This window comes from Jaculus jaculus, chromosome 9 (genome assembly GCF_020740685.1).
Source record: "Jaculus jaculus isolate mJacJac1 chromosome 9, mJacJac1.mat.Y.cur, whole genome shotgun sequence".
Taxonomy (NCBI): domain Eukaryota; kingdom Metazoa; phylum Chordata; class Mammalia; order Rodentia; family Dipodidae; genus Jaculus; species Jaculus jaculus.
The window spans coordinates 94505789-94527217 of NC_059110.1; the positions used below are offsets into that span (position 1 = coordinate 94505789).

Below are 21429 nucleotides of genomic sequence, written 5' to 3' on the forward strand. Positions count from 1 at the left end.
GAGTGGAAAAGTGGCGGTAGTGGAGGAACCGGGCGCTGCTGCCCAAGTCGGTTGGAAGCATGGGTATGGTCACCTCTGTCATCCCTAGCGTCGCCACGATTGTTCACAGTTGAGAATGGCAAAGTAAAGCAAGATGTCTGTGGATCCTATGGCCTACGAGGCCCAGTTCTTTGGCTTCACACCACAAACTTGCCTGCTTCGGTTCTACATTGCATTTGAAGTCTGCCTGTTCAAAGTGATGCAGGCTGCTGAACAGGTTATTCCGAAGAAGCTGAAGGGCATCCCAGGCTGTGAGATAAGCCCCATCCGGATTCATAAATGCATACAGAGGTTTCTTTGCTTTATGAAAGGACATTTTGATAGCCTTTTTGGCAAAATGGAACAGCTGTTTTTGCAGTTGATTTTGCATATTCCTGCAAACATCCTGCTTCCTGAAGGTGTCCTTGTAGTGAAGAATTCCAGCTTCTCTGGAAAGAAACTGAGGAACTACAGCAGCGATGTAAGACTGAGTTATGTACTAAGCAGGCCCTTCTTGCAGAGTTAGAAGAGCGAAGAATTGTTCAGGCTAAACTCAAAGAGAACTTGACTTTGTTTGATGAACTTGAAAATGTAGATAGCACCAAAAAAAGGGGGGGGGCAGGTGTGGTGGTGCATGCTTTTACTCCCAGCACTTGGGAGGCAGAGGTAGGATCACCAAGAGGAAAGTTTGAGGCCACTCTGAGACTATGTAGTGAATTCCAGGTCAGCCTGGGCTAGGGTGAGACCTGACCTCAGAAAAACAAAACAAAACAAAACAACAAAAAGTTTCACTCAGATTTTTAATGAATAAGCAACACCTGGCTGGGGAGATGGCTCAGTGGTTACAGGTACTGCTTGCAAAAGCTTGGGTTCGATTTCCCCAGTACTCATGTGGAGTATGCATTTGTTTACGGGGGCAGGAGGCCTTGGTGTACCCATATTATCTCTATTTTTCCTTGCAAATAACTTAAAAATAGATAAAAGGATAAATAGTAAATAGGGCTGAAGATGGCTTAGTGGTTAAGTCATTTGCCTGCAAAGCTGAAGGACCCCAGTTCGATTCCTTAGGTCCCACATAAGCCAGATGCACAAGGGGGTGCATGCACCTGGAGTTGGTTTGCAGTGGCTGGAGGCCCTGGTGCACCTATTCTCTCTCTTTCAACCTCTTTCTCTCTCTGTTTCTCAAATAAATAAATAAAATATATGTATTTTTAAAAGGGATAAATAAGTCAGGTGTGGTAGCACACACCTTTAATCACAGCACTTGGGAGGAAGAAATAGGAGGATCATCATGAGTTCAAGGTCACCCTGAGTTCCAGGTCAGCCTGGGCTAGAGTGAAACCTCAAATAAATAAATAAATAAATATCTGGGTGTAGTGGCACACACCTTTCATCCCAACACTTAGGCGGCAGAGGTAGAAGGATCAACGTGAGCTTGAGGCCAGCCTGAGACTACATAATGAATTTCAGGACAGCCTGTGCAAGAGCAAGACCCTACCTTGAAAAACAAAAACAAACAAAAACAAAATTAAAAGCTTTTTTGGGGTTGTTTGTTTCTTTTTTCTTTTTTTTTTTTTTGGTTATTCGAAGGTAGGGTCTCACTCTAGCCCAGGGTGACCTGGAATTCACTATGTAGTCTCAGGGTGGCCTCGAATTCATGGCGACCCTCCTACCTTGGCTGGGATTGAAGGCCAACAAAAAGAGAAAGCTGAGACAGCGGTGCACTGGTGTCGTGGGTGCAATGGCTACTGCAGAAGCCGGCAGCAGTAAACGGAGAGGACGGCGAGACCGCTGTCACCTACTGTGGGTTGGGCAGAGGTGGCAAAGCGGAACACCTTGAAGAAAGTCTGGTTGGAGATCCACGGACGAGTCTACAATGTCACCCATTCCTTAGCAAGCATCCTGGTGGGAAGAGGCTCTGCCAGAACAAGCTGGTGTAGAAGCAAGTGAAAGCTGGGCAGACGTAGGGCACTCCTGTGATGCCAGGGAGATGCTACAGCAACACTACACTGGTGATGCCCATCTGAGTGACCTCAAACCTCGAGGTGCTAACAAGGATGCTTTGAGAAACAATTGCTGTAAAAGTCACCGGGCGTATCGGGTTTTCCCCATCGAAGGCTTCCTGAACCCCCATTACACCACAGACAGCAAATCCTCCTGAGGAGACTTGCTGAGGTCCCAGAACACATCCTCTTGAGAGCGAAAACTAGAGACTTGATTTGGGGGCCTTGGCAGTGGCCCTCCTCCAATCCTGCCAGTGGTCTTCTTCCCCCTCGGAGCGCAGACAGTGGAGCAGGCGTCCGTCCACCTCCAACTTGGGCCCCGCGTCCTCCCTCTCAGAGCCGCGCTCACTGCTGTGTGTCCTGCCAGCGTTTCTTCCCTCCGCTGTTCCACACACGCACCCTTCTACTTCCCAAGCTAATGTCAACGATCATAATTCCTGTGTTGTAGAGGCATTGCCTTTGGTAAAAATTTCCAGTATGCTGAACTCAGTAACCATTTGTAAGGGGGCCATGCTGTAGTTTTGAAGCTTTTCTGTTTCCATTTTTCTTTTTAAGTATTTTTTAATTCTGAGTTTGTCCTGCTATTCGTCATAAGGGATTTCATTCACAAAATTAAGGTGTGTCTATCACTTAAACCATAGCTGCTAAATTATTTTATTCTTTACTGATGTCTGTTAAAACCAGCAAACTTTATGCCCTCTCCCCCCCTCAGGCTAGTACTGCTGGTTGCTCTTCCCTTCTCTTCACAAAGGTGCCAAACAAAACTGCGCTTCTGAGCTGGAGAGATGGCTTAGTGGTTAAGCACTTGCCGGTGAAGCCTAAGGACCCCAGTTCGAGGCTCGGTTCCCCAGGTCCCACGTTAGCCAGATGCACAAGGGGGCACATGCATCTGGAGTTCGTTTGCTGTGGCTGGAGGCCCTGGCACTCCCACTCTGTCTCTCGCTCTACCTTTCTCTCTCCATCTGTCGCTCTCAAATAAATAAATAAAAATAAACAAAATTAAAAAAAAAAACTGCACTTCCCTTTCATTTCTTTGGGATGGAAGAACCAAGGAGGGGGTGATGAACTGGTTTGAATTCAAAATAATCTTTTCTTCTGAAAACACTGAAGACACCACTTCCAGGACAGTGGATTAAAGAAGGCACCAAAGGACGTGATGGAGAGTGGAGTTTCAAAAAGAAAGTGGGAGGGAGGGCATTGCCATGGATATTGTTTACAATCACAGAAGTTGTGAATTAAAAAATTAATTAATTAATAAAAAAAAGAAGGCACCAAAGCCTTCTCTCTGGTCTGGTACCAGATTCTAACCACCTATGGGTTTTTGAGGTAGGGTCTTGCTCCAGTCCAGGCTGAGCTGGAATTCTCTTTGTAGTCTCAGGCTGGCCTTGAACTCAAAGCAATCCTCCTACCTCTGCCTCCTGAATGCTGAGATTAAAGGCATGCAACACCATGCCTGGCCACACACAAGCATCTTTAAGGAATATTTATTTCTTTTTTTTAAATTTTTAAAATTTTTATTAGCATTTTCCATGAGTATAAAAAAAAAAATCCCATGGTAATTCCCTCCCTCCCCACCCCCCACACTTTCCCCTTTGAAATTCCATTCTCCATCATATTACCTCCCCATCACAATCATTGTACTTACATATATACACTATCAACCTATTAAGTACCCTCCTCCCTTTCTCTTCCCTTTATGTCTCCTTTTCAACTTACTGGCCTCTGCTACTAAGTATTTTCATTCTCACGCAGAAGCCCAGTCATCTGTAGCTAGGATCCACGTATGAGAGAGAACATGTGGTGCTTGAATATTTATTTCTACACACATGAATATTTATTTCTACACACATATGAAGGTGGATGGCATACCCAATGAAGTAGTCTTCTGGCCTCCACACACGTGTACATATGCATGCACCCCCCCCCCACATATATCCTAAACTAGGGCTAGAGAGATGGCTTAGAGGTTAAAGGTGCTTGCTTACAAACCCTGCCGGCCTGGGTTTTGTTCCCCAGTACCCATGTAAAGCCAGTCACACAAAGTGGCACATGCATCTAAAGTTGATTTGCCACAGCTAGAGGCTCTGGTGTATCCATATTCCTTATTTCTCTCTCCTGTCATATTTTTTCAAGTTCCAAGCTAGAATAAGTATATTCAGCAAAGTCACAGGCTACAAAATCAATTTTAAAAACTCAAATTGTGGAACTGGAGAGATGGCTCAGAAGTTAAGGCACTTGTCTGCAAAGTCTAACAACTTAGGTTCGATTCCCCAGTACCCACATAAGGCCAAAGTGTAACATCTGTCTTGAGTTTGTTTGCAATGACTAAAGGCCCTGGTGTGCCCATTCTCCCTTTCTCTCTGCTCTCTCTCTCTCGCTCTCTCTCTCTCTCACACACACACACGCGCACACACACACACACACATCTCGTTCTGCTTGTAAATAAATGAAAAAAATAATTTTTTTTCTTTTTGGTTTTTCAAGGTAGGGTCTCACTCTAGGCCAAGCTGACCTGGAATTCACTATGTAGTCTCAGGGTGGCGTCAAAGTCATAGTGATCTTTGAACCTCTGCCTCCCAAGAACTGGGATTAAAGGTGTGCACCACCACGCCCAGCTAATAAAAATATTTTTTAAAAACTTGGGCTGGAGAGATGGCTTAGCGGTTAAGCGCTTGCCTGTGAAGCCTAAGGACCCCGGTTCAAGGCTTGGTTCCCCAGGTCCCACGTTAGCCAGATGCACAAGGGGGCGCACGCATCTGGAGTTCGTTTGCAGAGGCTGGAAGCCCTGGCGTGCCCATTCTCTCTCTCTCCCTCTATTTGTCTTTCTCTCTGTGTCTGTCTCTCTCAAATAAATAAATAAATAATTAAAAAAAAAAAAAAACCTAAAGTTGTGGGCTGTGGAGATGTCTCAGCACTTAAGGGTGCTTGCCTGCAAGTCTGCTAGCCTGGGTTCAATTCCCCAGCACCCACATAAAACTGGGCATAAAGTGGCACATGAGTCTCCACCTATGGCAGTGGGAGGTGGAGTCATGAGAAGCCAGAAGTTCAAGAGCCTGCTAGACTGGCACACACACTAAGGCCAAAACAAGAAAGCACACCTGTCTCAAATGTGCCAGCTGGTGCAATGGTGACATGTGTCTTACGGGACTGTTGCAGTCAAGTTTGCATTGCTAGCAGAAATCACCCAACCAAGAGCAGCTTTGGGGAGAAAAAAAAAGGTTTATTTTGGCTTACAGACTTGAGGAGAAGCTCCATGGTGGCAGGGGAAAATGATACATCACCCCCGGGCCAACATCAGCAATAGCAACAGGAGGGTGTGCCAAACACTGGCAAGGGGAAACTGGCTATACCACACATAAGCCCGCCCCCAACAATACACTGCCTCTAGGAGGCGTTAATTCCCAAATCTCCATCTGCTGGGAACCTAGCATTCAGAACCCCTAAGTTTAGGGGGACGCCTGAATCAAAGCACCACAGGGAGAAACCAACTGCACTCTGACTGGACTTGAGGCCTGCTTCACAGGAGGAATTCAGGCCTATGGCTGGGCAGATCATAAGCCCTAGTGTGGAGACTACTACTGTTTGGTTAAATGAATATCCCCCCCCCCCAATGGCCCTCTAAATACTAATGCTTATTCCCATAGTATTAATAAGACTCTCAGTTTTGGTAGAGAATCTTCTCTTTTCAGATGGCAGTGACCTTGGGATGACTCAGAAGGCATCATGGTGCTAGAAAGAAGTGACTGGAGTGCTCAGTTCTGTAACATCTCTATCATAGCTTCCAAGGCTCGGGTCTAATGTGGAAGATGTGGCAGAAAAAGAAGTAAGAACCAAAGAAAGGGCAGGACTCTTTACAACGTGCTCCCCCCAGACACAAAACGGTCTGGATATCCATGACCTCACAGTGCCTGACTTTACCAGCATAAGACCATCATAATAGAAGGAAAAGATGATGACATCAAAATAAAAGAGACTGATTGAGAGGGGGAGGGGATATGATGGAGAATGGAGTTTCAAAGGGGAAAGTGGGCGGGGGGAGGGTATTACCATGGGATATTTTTTATAATCATGGAAGTTGTTAATAAAAATTTGAAAAGAAAAAGTGATACTGGGCTGGAGGGATTGCTTAGTGGTTAAGGTGCTTTCCTGCAAAGCCAAAGGACCCAGATTCATTTCCCTAGGGCCCATATAAGCCAGATGCACAAGGTGGCACATATGGCTGGAGGCCCTAGTGCACCCATTCTCCCTCATTCCAGCTGCCTCTTTCTCTCTCCTACTCTCAAATAAATAAATAAATAAAAATATTTTCAAAAAGTGACACCAAAACAGACTAGTCAGAAAGAAGAGGTTCAGATGATGGGGTATAGAGAAGAAAAACAAAGGAAGGTGGTGAAAGGGGATTATGATCAAGATAAATTGTGTATATTTATGGAGGTTGTCAATAAAATAGCTAAAATTTAAGCCAGGCATGGTGGTGCATGCCTTTAATTCTAGCACATGGGAGGCTGAGGTAGGATAGCTATGAGTTTGGGGCCAGCCTGGGCTACAGAGTGAGTTCCAGGTCAGTCTGGGCTAGAGTGATACCCTGCTTCAACAAAAGCAGGGAGGGGGACTGGAAAGATGGTTTAGCAGTTAAGGTGTTTGCCTGCAAAGCCAAAGGTCCCCTGTTTGATTCCCCCAATGACCCATGTAAGCCAGATGCACAAGGGGACACATGCACCTGGAGCCTGCAGTGGCTGGAGGCCCTGGCATGCCCATTCTCTCTTTCCCTCCCTCTCTTTCTTTCTCAAGTAAATGAAAACAAAATTAAAAAGAAAAAAGAGGGCTAGAGAGATGGCTTAGCAGTTAAGCGCTTGCCTGTGAAGCCTAAGGACCCTGGTTCGAGGCTCGGTTCCCCAGGTCCCACGTTAGCCAGATGCACAAGGGGGCGCACACGTCTGGAGTTCGTTTGCAGAGGCTGGAAGCCCTGGCGCGCCCATTCTCTCTCTCTCCCTCTGTCTTTCTCTCTGTGTCTGTCGCTCTCAAATAAATAAATTAAAAAAAAGAAAAAAGAAAAAAAAAGAAACTGGGCATGGTGGTGCGCACCTTTAATCCCAGCACTCAGGAGGCAGAGGTAAGAGGGTTACCATGAGTTCGAGGCCACCCTGAGACTACATAGTTACATAGTGAATTCCAGGTCAGCCTGGGCTAGAGTGAAACTCGACCTCAAAACAAGGGGGGTTAGGGAGATGGCTCAACTGTTAAAGGTGCTTGCTTGGCAAGCCTGAAAGCTCGATGAACAGAGTTTGATTCCCCAGTACCTATATAAAGCCAGATGCACAAAGTTACTGGTGCCTGTAGTTTATTTGCAGTGGTGTGGCCATATGGTATTTTTGTTTGTTTGGTTGGTTCATTGGTTTTCATTTTTTTGAGGTAGGGTCTCAGTCTAGCCCATGTCCTCTCGGGGTAGCCTGGAATTCACGGCAATCCTCCCTACCTCTGCCTCCCAAGTGCTGGGATTGAAGGTGTGCACCACCACACCTGGCTTCACTCTTTCTGTTTGCCTCTTTCTCTCTCTCTAAAATAAATAAAATAAAATATTATTTAAAAAAGATATGACACCAAAAACAATCTATAAGAGAGAAATTATATTTTATTTAAAAGTTTTTGTGGGTTGGGCACGGTGTTGCACACCTTTAATCCCAGCACTCAGGAGGCAGAGGGAGGAAGATCGCCATGAGTTCAAGGCCACCCTGAGACTACATAGTGAATTCAAGGTCAGCCTAAACTAGAGTGAGACCCTACCTCAAAAAAACAAAAACAAAAACAAAAAAAAAAATTTTTTGTGGGGCTGGAGAGATGGCTTAGTAGTCAAGGCACATGCCTGCAAAGCCAAAGGACTCCAATCAATACCCCAGGAACCATAAAAGCCAAGATGCACAAATTGGCACATGCATCTGGAGTTCCTTTGCAATGTCTGGAGTCCCTGGCATGCCCATTCCCCACCGCATCTTTCTCTCAAATAAATAACTAAAACTAAAATTTTTTTAAATTTTATTTTATTTTTATTTGAGAGCGACAGACACAGAGAGAAAGACAGATAGAAGGAGAGAGAGAGAATGGGCGCGCCAGGGCTTCCAGCCTCTGCAAACGAACTCCAGATGCGTGTGCCCCCTTGTGCATCTGGCTAATGTGGGACCTGGGGAACCGAGCCTCGAATCGGGGTCCTTAGGCTTCACAGGCAAGCGCTTAACTGCTAAGCCATCTCTCCAGCCCTAAAACTAAAATATTTTTTAAAAAAGTTTGTGCCTGGTGTGGTGGCACTCACCTTTAATCCCAGCACTGGGGAGGCAGAGGTAGGAGGATTGCCATGAGTTCGAGGCTACCCTGAGACTATATAGTGTGAATTCCAGATCAGCCTGAGCTAGAGTAAGACAGTAAGACCCTGCCTTGGAAAACCAAAATAATAATAATAATAATAATAATAATAAATAAAATAACACACACTTCATTAAGAACATTAAGACAAGCCAAGATTGGGTGAAAATATTTGCAAATCATTTACCTGATAATTTGCATTCATATAAGGAATTAATTTAACAATGAAACAACTCAATTAAAAATGAGCAAAGGAAAGTCGGGAGTGGTGGCTCATGCCTTTAATCCCAGCACTCAGGAGGCAGAGGTAGGAGGATCACCTGAATTCAAGGCCAACCTGAGACTACATAGTGAATTCCAGGTTAGCCTGAGCTAGAGTGAGACCCTACCTTGACAAAAAAATATGAGCAGAGGGGAACAGGTGTGGTAGTGCACACCTTTAATCCCAGTGCCATGAGTTCAAGGCCAGCCTGAGACTACATAATGAATTCCAGGTCAGCTTGGGCTAGAGTGAGACCCTACCTCAAATAACAACAACAAAAAGTATTATTATGGGCTGGGGAGATGAGTTAGTGGTTAAGGCATTTGCCATAAAGCCAAAGGACCCAAGTTCGATTCCCCAGGACCCATGTAAGCCAGATGCACAAGGTGGTGCATGCATCTGGCCTTCATTTGCACCAGCTGGAGGCCCTGGCATGCCCATTTTCTCTCTCCATCTGCCTCTTTCTATGCCTCTCAAATTAATAAAATAAATAAAAATAAATTTTTTGTGTGGGGGGGTATCCAAAGTAGGGTCTTGCTCTAGCTCAGGCTGACCTGGAATTCACTATTGAGTCTCAGGGTGGCCTCGAACTCATGGCAATCCTCCTACCTCTGCCTCCCAGTGCTAGGATTAAAGGTGTGCACCACCACGCCCTGAAAAATAAGTTATTTTTTTATAATGAGCAAAAGAAGGCTGGAGAAATGGCTCAGCAGTTAAGGAGCTTGCCTGCAAAGCCTAAGGACCTGAGTTTGATTCCCCAGTACCCATATAAAGCCAGTTGCACAATGTGACAAATGTGTCTAGAGTTCATTTGCAGTGGCTAGAGGCCCTGGCACACCCATTCTCTCTCCCTCTCTCTCTCTCTCTCTCTCTCTCTCTCTCTCTCTCTCTCTGTCTCTCTGCCTGTTTCTCTCATATAAATAAAGTATTTTTTAAAATGAGCAAAAGAAGAAGCTGGGCATAGTGGCACACACCTTTAATCCCAGTACTCTGGAGGCAGAGGTAGGTGGATGGCTGTGAGTTCAAGGTCAGCCTGAGACTACATAGTGGATTCTAGGGTCAGCCTGGGCTAGAACAAGACCTTACCTTGAAAAACCAAAAAAAAAAAAAAAAAAAAAAAGCAAAAGAGGTGAAGAGACATTTCACCAGAGAAGATAAATGAAAGGCTAATATACATATGAACAGAGGTTCAGGGTCATTAGCTATTAGAAAATGCAAGTTGAAACCATGAGGAGAACCCTTACCATAAGGACTGCGGTAAGAAGACAGACAACAGATTAGCAGGACGTGGAGAGACCCAGCACTCACACCGAGCTGGGGGAATGTGAGTGACGCAGGCGCTCTAGGAAAGTTGGCAATTTCACAAGAAGGTAAACATATTCCTTCTTAACCATCCAAATAAATGTATTATGCCTAGTTTACAAGTTGGAGCTGGAGAGATTGCTCAGTGGCTAAAAGACACTTGCTTACAAAGCCTCACAGCCTGGGTTCGATTCCCCAGTACCTATGTAAAGCCAAATGCACAAAGTGGCACATGCATCTGGAGTTCATTTGCAGAGGCCTGAGGTCCCAGTGCACCCATTCTCTCTCTCTCTTTTTTTTTCTTTTAGTTTCCCAAGATAGGGTCTCACTCTAGCTCAGGCTGACCTGTCACTCACTCTGTAATCCCAGGTTGGCCTCAACCTCAGTGAACCTCCTACCTCTGCCTCTCAAGTGCTGGGATTAAAGGTATGTGCCCTCTCTCTCTCTCTCTCTCTCAATATTAAATATTTTATTTTTATTTATTTATTTGACAGAGATAAAGAGGGAGGGGTGGGGGGGAGAGAGAAAATCCACATGCGGGCACGCCAGGGCCTCCAACCACTGCAGACGAACTCCAGACATATGCGCACCCTGTGCATCTGGCTTACATGGGTCATGGGGAATTGAACCTGGGCCCTTTGGCTTTGCAGACAAGCGCCTTAACCATTGAGCCATACCTCCAGCCCCTCTTTCTCTTTTAAATAAAAATATTCAAAAGCTGTTGAACATCAACTTGCCTTTAACTTACAGATCCAGAAATTCCCTGCCTACAATAGCCCTGTAATTCCTTGCCTATCCAAGAGACATGAAAGCACGTTCCACAACCACTTGTGATTATTCCAATCAGCATTCTACATAATAGTCAACATTTGGGAATAATCCAATGTTTATCAGTAGGTGAGTGGATTCACAAAATATGGTATTAGACATACTAGGAATACTAATCTGTAATCAAAAGGTACAAGTTACCAATATAAGCCAGATAGTGATGAACCTTATTTTATTTTTATTTATTTATTTTTTTAATTTTTTTATTTGAGAGCGACAGAGAGAAAGACAGATAGAGGGAGAGAGAGAGAATGGGCGTGCCAGGGCTTCCAGCCTCTGCAAACGAACTCCAGACGCGTGCGCCCCCTTGTGCATCTGGCTAACGTGGGACCTGGGGAACCGAGCCTTGAACCGGGGTCCTTAGGCTTCATAGGCAAGTGCTTAACTGCTAAGCCATCTCTCCAGCCCGATGAACCTTATTTTAAATGAAAGACACCTGACAAAGATTACAAATTATATGACTCTGTTTCCTTTTTTTTCTCCCTTTCTCCTGAGGCAACAACTCACTCTAGACCAAAGTTAACCTGAAACTTACTATGTAGTTTCAGGCTGGTCTGGAAGTCACGCTGATCCCCTGCCTCTGTCTCCCAGGTGCTAGGACTAAAGACATGTACCACCACTCTCGGCTTACGTGGTTCTTTTATATGAAACATTCAGACAAGGCAGCTCTGCATCTACGGGAAGCAGGTAAGTTGTTCCCTGGGGCCGGGAGCAGGGGCTTAACGTAAATTGGCTAGGAGCAACTCAATCTGAAACTCAACTTGGAATGTTGTTCATAGCACAGCTTCACTGACTTACTACAAAGCCACTGAGCTGAACATTTGCAATGGGTGTACTTGATGGCATATAAATCAATTATATCTTAGTAAAAAAGCTACAAAGTAAGGCTTAGTGGTTAAGGAAGGCACTTGCCTATAAAACCAAAGGACCCAGGTTCAATTCCCCAGTGTACACATAAAGCCAGATGCAAAAGGTGACACATTCATGCATCTGGAGTTCATTTGCAGTGGCTATCTATCTGCCTCCCTCTCTCAAATAAATAAGAAATAAACTAAAAAACAACAAAAAAAGCTAGGGATAGCCAGGCGTGGTGGTGCACACCTTTAATCCCAGCACTCAGAAGGCAGAGGTAGTCAGCCTGAGACTGCATAGTGAATTCCCTGATTGCTCTGAGACTACATAAATTCCAGGTCAGCCTGAAACCCTACCCTAACCCCCCCCCCACACACACACACAAAATAAAAAGGTACAAAGCACTCAGGAGGCAGAGGTAGGAGGATCACTGTGAGTGCAAGGCCACCCTAAGACTACATAGTGAATTCCAGGTCAGAATGGGGTAGTGAGGAGACCCTACCTCAAAAACCAAAAAATCAAACAAACAAAAAAAGCTACAAAGTCTACCAAACCAGCAAGGGTCAGCAAGTGACCACCTTCTGGCCAGCAGCCTGTGCTTTCCTGTGCCCCAGTCCACAAACTCCTCATCCTTCTGCCTCCAAATGTTCTCCTCTCCCATGATGTCACCTCCGCAGCTGTCCTCTCCCAGCCCCTCTAGAAAAGCTTGTTGATGGGCTGGAGAAATGGCTTAGTGGTTAAGGTGTTCACCTGTGAAGCCAAAGGACCCAGGTTCGATTCTCTAGGACCCATGTAAGCCAGATGCACAAGGTGGTGCATGCATCTGGAATTTGTTTGCCATGGCTAGAGGCCCTGGCATGCCTATTCTCTCCCTCCCTCCCTCCCTCCCTCCCTCCCTCCCTCCCTCCCTCCCTCTCTCTCTCTCTCTCTCTCTCTCTCTCTCTCTCTCTCTCTCTCTCTCTCTCTGTTTGCAAACAAATAAATAAAATTTGAAAGAAACTGTTGAGAGAAGAAACTTGGGCTGGGGATGGAGCTCAGAGGGTGGAGATAGGATCGTCATGAGTTCGAGGCCATTTTGAGACTACAGAGCTTGAGGTAGAGTGAGACACTATCAAAACAAAACAAAAAAAAAAGTGCTGGGTTCAGTTTCCCGCATCCCCGGCGGCGCCCAAGTGCTTTATTTCTGTGACCTGAGGTCCCGTCCTTGCTCTCTCCTGCATGTCCACAGTTCTGTCACAGCCAGACTGGATTTCTTTCTTAGCACCCTCTAGGAAGGTCACAGCCCCTCCTGTCCAGACACTGGCGGAGGCGGGAAATGCCCTCAAGGAGCTCCCACAAGTCACTGCTGTTGGCAATGAGAATGCCCAGCCCCCAACCACAGAGGCTCGAGCTACCTGAGCTCCCCTGACCCCCAACCCCCATCCTAGAAGCAACTGGGTGGAAGGTTCCTTTCCTTCATGCAGGCTCCTGCTCACCTCTAGACCTGTAGCCTGTAGACCTCTGCTCAGAAGAAGTTGCATCCCGCTGTCCCCAGGTCACATACCCCCACCAATACCAGGCAATGGCAGAAACTCCTCAACCCTGGCAGTGCCCTAAAATATCTGCATATTAAACTACCAGGGACAGCTCCACGTTCAAAGGGAGAAGATCAAAGTGCTGCCATCGTTTCATTTAATCCTTTTGTTGAATCAGTGGTCTTAAGAGGGATGAGAGAGATCAAAATAAAAATGGAAACAAACTATATCTTTGTGGCTGTTGTGGTTTAGTCTTTTTTTTTTTTCAAATTTTTTTTTTCTCAATTTGGGCCATAAAATAGGTCAGCTCCATTACTGATCAGCCTTCCCACAAATATTTAAAACAAATTGAATTGCACACCCAATACCCATCACAATTACACCAGGCACAATAACTAAATTAGCAATTCAACAAAATAATTGGAAATGCGATTCTCTCTATTCCACCAGTCTCCCTCGAGGGTTTAGCGGATCTATGGGGGAAAACTCAGCTTTCCTAATTCTGCAGCTAATTAGAGACACACTTGTAAATGAAGTTGTTTGTCTTAAAGTTGAAATTCTCTTCTGGGGGTGGGGGCGAAGCGTGGAGAGACGAGAAAGTCCTTTGCTCTGGAGCAAGCCCATGAAGGAACAGGTATGTACACCACACACCCGGGTCTAATTAGCAGCCATCTCCGCAATTAATAAAATTAATAAGGCAGCACTATCATGTCACCATCGCTCATCTGTACTGAGCTGCCTCACCAGAGCTGGCCTGCCTTCCACCTTTGTAAAGCGCGCACACGTTTCATGGCCTTTGACACCGGCCTGCAGCAGCAGGGAGGGCCAAAGCTGGGAGGTCCAGTGACCACGGTCCGTGATGGAGGCGACGCTCTGTCTGCTGCTGCCAGCTCCATTTGGCCCCCACTTTGGGACCCTGAACCCCGGGTTCACAATAAAAGGCAGACGCAAGACGCTCCCCTCCAGGAGGACCTGCTCCCAGGGGCTGTGCCCCAGCCAGGGCTAAGATCTCGGCCCACTTGCCGGGGCCACTTACAGAAGTGATCTTGAGGCTTCAATTAGGCTGTCCTTGGCCTCTTTTTGCTCCTTCTGGAAGGAACGCTCTCCATTTAATTATATAACTCAGAACTAGGGCTTACATCTGTCCCCTCACCCTTCTCCTTGAAGATTGGGATATGACCTTACAGCAGTCTCCACAGGGCCCCCAAGGTTTGCGGGGCTAGTCGTGGGGCCTCGCTCCAGCACCCGCACAGCAGGCTGACCCCCGGGGAACAAGGTCTGCCCTACCTGGTGAGGTGAGGGGAGGAAAGGTGCCCTCAATCCCCAGATCCTGGGAGAACATCACAGCTCCTAGGTGAGGATGCAGAGGGCCCAGCGCCTGCCAGTGCGCTGATAAGTGGATTCAAAAGCCTCTGGCCCCTTTCTGCTTATCTCCTCAAACAATGTGGACGAGGAGGTATCACACTTAGAGTGCTCCCTATTAGACTTACCTCTGGCTCTTAAAGCCAAGTGCATCAAGCTATGACTTTAAAAGACCCAAGAGTCAAGCTGGAAAATAACAGGGGCATCAGGGAGTCAGTTCCTAGCTGATCCCTCATGAGAGGCCTTGGGCTCCCCATAAGCCAGTCTAGGTACCCACCAAGGTGCCAAACACTCGCTTCTGCCCCACTTTCACTTACCTCAGGTGGCAGGGCCAAGAAATGAGTGAAGGTTCCACTCCCCACCATCTCACTATGGAAAGTCTAGGGTGCCGCCTAGACCCCGCCTCCCGGCCAGGCACAGGTGTAGGAGGCGCGGCCCTCACGCCCTGGGGCAGCTGCGGCGCCCATCTGTTCACTGTTTATCTCATTTTCAACGTTGCTGTTTGCTCTGACTTGCAAAAGATTGGGAAAGTTACACAGACTATAGCATCTCTTAGCCCTAATACAAGCCACTCAAAAGCCACACCTGGCTAGTGGTTCAATATACAAGCATGGCAGGACCAGAATCCCATCATTCTAGAAAGTTCCACTGGACAGCTCTGGAGTAGATGCCTTGGGCCACTTCTAAGGTCAGAAGAGTCACCTCCTGGGCTCCCTGGACCTTCTCATGGGACAGAGGAGAGCACGGACCACGTGGATAAGGACCCACGACAGGGCACTAGCCATGCAGATAAGGAGCCCTAGCCTGGAGCTGGTTTCTCTGAGGAAAGAAACTGTGGCACAAGCACCCACCGATGGCTTTGTGCCCAGTGTCAGCGGCACCTGGCCCTCATGGAAGCCTGGGCTATCAGATCCCAAGACCTAGGGTACCGTGGAGGACCACATACTTGGCACAATGATGGCACAGCCGTGGAGAGTGGGTTTGGTGCTGAGGCTCTAAGGAGTCGAGGCCACACCGGTCATGGGAACTCCGGTGGGAAGGAACAGGTTGGTGAGTATGCGGAGCTCTGCCTGGAGACCAGGCCACCGGCCTAACCACCCTGGGTGGGTCACGACCAGCTGAGCAACATCCTTGCACCTGTGCTAAGTGCAGGCCTGTGAGGCAGCTGCTAACAAGCAAAGGTTCTAAAGAAAGCTAGGCATTGTGGGAAGCAGTTAGGAGGATCTCCGAGAGTTCGAAGCCCACCATGAGACTACATAGTAAAGTCCAGGTCTGCCTGGGCTAGAGTGAGACCCTACCTTGGAAACAAACAAACAAACCACAACAACAAAAAATAGGGTAAATACATTGTTAATAATAATAAGAGCCGGGCGTGGTGGCGCACGCCTTTAATCCCAGCACTCGGGAGGCAGAGGTAGGAGGATTGCCATGAGTTCAAGGCCACCCTGAGATGACAGAGTTAACTCCAGGTCAGCCTGGACCAGGGTGAGACCCTACCTCGAAAAACAAAAACAAACAAAAAAAAAAACAAAGTTAATAATAATAAGGTTCTAAAGAAATGGGACCCTCACCTTCCTAAATAAGGGGACCTCAGGCTGAAGGATGTCCTCTGGGCTTCACCCTGGTGGGGTTGATTTCCACTTCTCCATCCTTCATTCCTGTCCTTCCCCAGAGGACAATGAGAGCCCATACAGGACTGTGTGCCCTCAGGTCTCTAAAGCACCTGGCAGTGTCCCCCTAGATAAGCCCAGAGCCTCCCTAACTCTAGAAGGATGCAGGGTAGAGTGGAAGTGGCCAGGACCATGGGACAGGGAGCTGGCAAGATGGACTGTTCCCTCATGCTGTCATAGAGGGCCAAGGGGGACAGACAGGAAGCATTATGTCACTGTCAGGATGTCTTCAGAGGCCTCATATTCTTTTTGTCTTTTTTTTTTGTCTCATCAGCGATGTGAGATTGGCATTTTCCCGCATCTACATTCTTTGAAAATTCCTTTCCTTAGAATTCAGCATCCTTGACCTCAACAAATGAACTCTGAGAACCTTGGACCAAGGGAAATAAACCAGCCAACTTCTCAGGAATAGAAATGCTGCTAAGGCAATGGCCCTACCGGGAGACCCGCAAGGCAGCAGGAAGGGCGCTAAAGGAAATCTATAGTTACACACGAGAAACAAAAGTTAGATAAGGCATGCTGCGGGCTTGCCTGAGCCTCCCCTGCGCAGGTAATGAGGGCTTCATCAATAGAGCTGTTGGACAAATTGAAAATACACAAATCGCACTGTGATATGGATCCCATGGACTTGAGAATTAGTTAATGAACTTACCAAGTTACTGGCAATTTTTTTCTGAGGGGAGGGGAATGTTATGAAGGAGAAAGGAAGAAAAGACAGGAAATGTGGTTAAGTTCACTTACGAACAAAAGTTCCAGTCCGTGGGGGAAGCTCTGTCCAACTCCTAGCACAACGGCTCCAATGCATGAACACTGCACCACGTTTTTAAAATGCTTTGTTTATTTGAGAGAGAAACAGGCAGCTAGAGAATGGGCGCACCAGGGCCTTCAGCCACTGCAAACGAACTCCAGATGTGTGCGCCCCCTTGTGCATCTGGCTTTACGTGGGTACTGGGGAATTGAACCTGGGTACTGTAAGCTTTGCAGGTAAGCACCCTTGACCACTAAGCCTTTTCTCCAGCCCTAGATTTAGATTTTTTGAAATATGTAGTAATTATCAGTATACAGTCACCCTCCTGGAAAACTGTACAGCAGAACCTCGCGCTCGGTCACTCACTCAGTGCCCACTGAGCAGCCCCGCCACGCCCCCTACCACCCTCCGACTGGCACCACTGTTCTGCTCTCAGTGTCTTGAGATCAACAGCTGCAGGCTGCATTCATCGTTCTGCATTGACCTTAGTTAATGTTTGTAATGTTCTCCAGCTACAGCCACCTTGTCAGAGAGGCCAGATGTGTCCTTTTCATAGCTGAGTAGTGTTCCTTGGTGCACGCGCACCGCGCCTTCTTCATCCAGTCACCAATTAGCAGTGGAATACATGGGTTGAGTTGCTTTTTCTCTTTTTTCAAGGTAGGGTCTCACTCTAGTTCAGGCTGACCTGGAATTCACTATGTAGTCTCAGGGTGGCCTCGAACTCACAGTGATCCTCCTACCCCTGCCTCCCGAGTGCTGGGATTAAAGGCATGGACAACAATGCCTGGCTCCATAGCCCATTTTTTAATTGGGTTCTTTATATATCCTGGATATTAATCCTGTCAGATAGCTGGCAAAGATTTTCTCCCATTGTGTAGGTTGTCTCTTTGCTCTATTCAGTGTTCTTTGCTGTACAAAAGCACTTAATTTCATGATGTCCCAGTGGTTGGTTAGTGGCTTTTTTTCCTGGACAACGGGTTGTATTCAGAAAGTTGTTGCCTATGCCAATATGTTGAAGGGTTTCCCCTACTTTTTCCTCTAGCAGTTTCAGGGTTTCATTTATTAAAGAGGCTGTCTTTTCCCCAATGAATGTTTTTGACATTTTTGTCAAAAATCAGATGGGTGATATGACCCAGCTATAGCACTCCTAGGCATATATCCTAAGGACTCATCTCATTTCCTTAGAAGTACATGCTCAACCATGTTTATTGCTGCTCAATTTATAATAGCTGGGAAATGGAACCAGCCTAGATGTCCCTCAACTGATGAGTGGATAATGAAGATGTGTCACATTTATACAATGGAGTTCTGTTCAGCACTAAAGAAAAATGAAGTTATGAAATTTGCAGAAAAATGGATGGATCTGGAAAGGATTATACTAAATGAGGTAACCCAGGCCCAGAAAGCCAAGCGCCACATGTTCTCCCTCATATGCGGGTCCTAGCTACAGATGATTGGGCTTCTGCGTGAGAAGGAAAATACTTAGTAGCAGAGGCCAGTAAGTTAAAAAGGAGATATAAAGGGAAGAGAAAGGAAGGGAGGAGGGTACTTAATAGGATGGTATTGTATATATGCAAGTACAATGATTGAGATGGGGAGGTAATATGATGGAGAATGGAATTTCAAAGGGGAAAGTGTCGGGGGGAGGGAGGGAATTACCATGGGATATTATCATGGAAAATGATATAAATCATGGAAAGTGTTAATAAAAATTTAAAAAGTAAATAAATAAATGATTAAAAAAAATCAGATGGCTGTAGCTTCTTGGACTTACATCTGAGTCTATTCTGTTCCATTGATTTATGTGTTTATTTTTGTCCCAGAACCATGATGTTTTTCTTACTATGTCTCTGTAATACAGATTAAAATCAGGTGTGGTGATACCACCAGCCTTATTTTTGTTGCTGAAAATTCTTTTGGCTTGCCAGGCGTAGTGGTGCACACCTTTAATCTCAGCACTAGAGAGGCAGAGGTAGGAGGATTACCATGAGTTCAAGGCCACCCTGAGACTACGTAGTGAATACCAGGTCAGCCTGGACCTGAGTGAGACCCTACCTTGAAAAACAAAACAAAAAATTTGACATTTTCACAATATTGATTCTACCCCCAATACAGGGATGTCTTTACATTTCTAGTGTCTTCTGCAATTTTTCTCATTTTTTAATATTTTATTTATTTGAGAAACAGGCATATATATATATATATATATATATAAGTGTGGAGAGAGAGAGAGAGAATGGGTGTGTCAAACCTTCCAACCACTGCAAATTCCAGATGCACGCACCACCTTGTGCATCTGGTTTATGTGGGTACTGGGGAATCGAGCCTGGGTCCTCAGGCTTTGCAGGCAAGTGCCTTAATCACTAAACCATCTCTCCTGCCAGTCTTTTTATTTTTAAAAATATTTTTAGTTGATTGGAGCGAGACAGGGAGAGTATTTGCTGCTGCCCACAAACTCAACATGAGTGCATCACTTTGTATGTTTGGCTGTATGTGAATGCTAGGGAACTGAACCTTGGCCATCAAACTCTGCAAGTTTAGTGTGCTAAGCAATGAGCCATCTCCCCAGTCCCTTTTGTCTTTGCTCGGACCTTCTGCCACTGCCAAAGAACTCTAGTTGCATGTACTGCTTTGTGCATCTGGCTTAACACAGGTATAAGGGGCTCTAACCTGGGCTGTCAGGTTTTTTTTGCAAGCAAGAACCTGTAACAGCTGAGCCATCTCTCTATAGGCCTTTCTTTCTTCCTTCTTTTTTGTTTTGGTTTTTCGAGGTAGGGTCTCACTCTAGCTCAGGCTGACCTGGAATAATTCACTATGTGGTTTCAGGATGGCCTTGAACTCATGGCGATCCTCCTACCTCAACCTCCCAAGTGCTGCGATTAAAGGCGTGTGCCATCACGCCTGGCTTCAATATTTTCCTTCATGATGACTGTTGAATCCTTTCCTGCATCCGTCCTCCCCTGAGAAATGTTTGGACATTATTGCCTCCCACCCCCTCTTGGAACTAGGACTGAAACTCAGGACTCTGAACATGCTAAGCGTCTCCTGTAGAACACACTTCCCCTAGCCCCTTGTTCATTTACTGTCTTTAATGTTTTATTTATTATTTATTTAAAGACATTTCTCAATGTAGCCTCGGCTGACCTGGAACTTAGGATTCTCCTGCTTTATCTTCTTGAGTGCTTGGACGATGTGCCTTCTTCTTCTTAAAAAATTATTTATTTTTGACTGTATTCACTGAATACAAAACTGATTTTTTAAAATATTTTTTGTTCATTTTTTATTTATTTATTTGAGAGTGACAGACACAGAGAGAAAGACAGATAGAGGGAGAGAGAATGGGTGAGCCAGGGCTTCCAGCCACTGCAAACGAACTCCAGACGCGTGCGCCCCCTTGTGCATCTGGCTAACGTGGGACCTGGGGAACCGAGCCTCGAACCAGGGTCCTTAGGCTTCACAGGCAAGCGCTTAACCGCTAAGCCATCTCTCCAGCCCACAAAACTGATTTTTTAAAAGTATTTATTTGAGGGCTGGCTTAGTGGTTAAGACACTTACCTGCAGGTTCAACTGCCAGGTTCGACTCCCCAGGACCCACATAAGCCAGATGCACAAAGTAGTACGTGTGTCTGGAGTTTGTTTGCAGTGGCTGGAGACCCTGGAGTGCCCATTCTCTCTCTGTGTCAAATAAACAAACAAATAAACATTTTAAAAATATTTGAGAGATAGAAAGGGGCAGATCCTCTCCTGTCCTTTTTAGTGCTTGCGTGGAGGTTAGAGAACAAGCTTGGGGTGTTGTGCCCCACCTTCTTTGGGACAGGGTCTCCTGCCCTGCAAAGGAACTACGTGACTATCAAAGTCAGACTACCCAGCTTCAGACCCTCCTGTTGTCTATGCTTGTTGGGACCATAAACACAGGCATCATTTTGCATCTGGTTTTTTTTTTTTAATATATTTTTGTTCATTTTTTATTTATTTATTTGAGAGCAACAGACACAGAGAGAAAGACAGGTAGAGGGAGGGAGAGAATGGGCACGCCAGGGCTTCCAGCCACTGCAAACGAACTCCAGACACGTGCGCCCCCTTGTGCATCTGGCTAACGTGGGACCTGGGGAACCGAGCCTCGAACCGGGGTTCTTAGGCTTCACAGGCAAGCGCTTAACTGCTAAGCCATCTCTCCAGCCCTGCATCTGTTTTTTCATGGGTACTGGGGAATTGAACCCAGGCTGGCAGCCTTTTCAAGCAAGTACCTTTAACTGCTGAGCCATCTCCCCAGTCTCATTTTTAAGGTATTTTTCTTTCTTTCTTTCTTTTTCTTTTTTTAATGTATAATTTGAAAGAGAAAGAAGCAGAGAGAGGGAAAGAGAGGGAGAGACAGAATGGGCACGCCAGGGGCCTCCAGCCACTGCAAACAAACTCCAGATGCATGCACCCCCTTGTGCATCTGGCTTGTGTGAGTCCTGGGGAATCAAACCTGGGTCCTTTGGCTTTGCAGGCAAGTGCCTTAATCAGTAAG

The 21429-nt window shown here is 46.2% G+C and overlaps 1 pseudogene; it reads left to right on the plus strand.

The window, feature by feature from the left end:
- The first annotated feature begins 133 nt into the window (after positions 1-133).
- On the plus strand, positions 134-2179 carry LOC101593922 (annotated as a pseudogene).
- The last annotated feature ends 19250 nt before the right edge of the window (positions 2180-21429 follow it).